We start from the raw sequence: 1,516 nt of genomic DNA on the forward strand, positions 1-1,516 counted from the left end.
GACGGGTTGGTGGCCAGGCAGAGGCGCTCCTCACCTCCCAGATTGTGAGGTGGCCGAGCAGAGACGCTCCTCACTTCCCATACACTGGGGTTGGAGGGGTGGCGCTGGGTAGAGGCGCTCCTCACCTCCCACACGGGTGGCCAGGCAGAGGCGCTCCTAGCCTCCCAGACGGCGAGATTGCCGGGCAGAGGCGCTCCTCACCTCCCCTACTGTGAGGCGGCTGAGCAGAGACGCTCCTCACTTCCCATATGGTGGGGTAGGGGGGTGGTGCTGGGCAGAGGCGCTCCTCATCTCCCAGACGGGTTGGTGGCCAGGCAGAGGCCTTCCTCACCTCCCAGACTGTGAGGCGGCAGAGCAGAGACGCTCCTCACTTTCCAGACCGTGCAGTTGCCAGGCAGACGTGCTCCTCACTTCCCATACGGTGAGGTGGGGGGAGGGGCGGTGCCAGGCAGAGAGGCTCCTCACCTTCCAGACCCGGCAGTGGCCAGGCAGAGGCCCCCCTCACTTCGCAGACTGTGAGGCGGCCGGGCAGAAGCACTCCTTACTTCCCAGATGGTGGAGCAGCCGGGCAGAGGCGCTTCTCACTTCCCAGATGATGCAGGGAGCATGCAGGGACCAGGCAGAGAGCTCCTCAGGTCTTAATCTCTTGACCTGGTGATCCACCTGCCTCGGCCTCCCAAAGTGCTGGATTATAGGCGTGAGCCACCACGCCTGCCCTGCCATGTCTTCTTTCTCCTCCCAAGCGGCGGTTTTCATCTCCTGGATTTTGATGTTCTACTTAACACCCCCATGTTCTTACCCATGCTGCCCCGCTGGAGGCGTCCTTCCCTCTGGGAAGCCTGACCCAGGTCTAACAGTGCCTCAGGAGATAGGCAGGGAAGCTTAGTGGGTGGGGGCAGCTCGTCTCTATCCCATCTCAGTTGCAGGGGAGGGGTCGGTTGTAGCAGCAGTGGTGACCCTGACCGCTTTCTTTTGCGGGACTCGTGGCCGGCAGCTCTGGGTGGAGCAGAGCTACTTGATCCTAGAGCTGCAGGATCTTTGTGCTGCATGTCCTTCCCCCGCATTAGCAACACTGGAGAGCTGGGCAGGTGGTCTCTATCCAGCATCTTCAAGGCCGCCTTCTTTGGCCACAGGGAGCAGCCCGGAACTGGGGCAGGGAGCACTGTTGGAACTGGGGCAGGGAGCACTGCTGGAACTGGAGCAGGGAGCACTGTTGGAACTGGGGCAGGGAGCACTGTTGGAACTGGGGCAGGGAGCACTGTTGGAGCTGGGTCAGGCTTCCCAAAGGGAAGGATGCCTCCAGCAGGGCTGTGTGAGCTGGTGACTCCGTGGCCCTTGGGGTAGAAACTCACTGCATGCACCTGGGCCTTCTCATTCTGGTTCTTTTTTGTCACGCTCTTGAGGTGGACATTTCCCTCCAAGGGCCTGGGACTGCACCCGGAGGAAGTGAGGTTTCTCTGAGTCTCCAGGGGCCTAGAGGTGGAGGCTGCTTCCCCATTGCTACAGGGGCCCCTTT

The 1,516-nt window shown here is 61.7% G+C and overlaps 1 pseudogene; it reads right to left on the reverse strand.

The window, feature by feature from the left end:
* Nucleotides 1-6: 6 nt before the first annotated feature.
* On the reverse strand, nucleotides 7-1,511 carry LOC113223088 (annotated as a pseudogene).
* Between the last annotated feature and the right edge of the window lie 5 nt (nucleotides 1,512-1,516).

Source organism: Piliocolobus tephrosceles, unplaced genomic scaffold (assembly GCF_002776525.5).
Source record: "Piliocolobus tephrosceles isolate RC106 unplaced genomic scaffold, ASM277652v3 unscaffolded_38562, whole genome shotgun sequence".
Taxonomy (NCBI): domain Eukaryota; kingdom Metazoa; phylum Chordata; class Mammalia; order Primates; family Cercopithecidae; genus Piliocolobus; species Piliocolobus tephrosceles.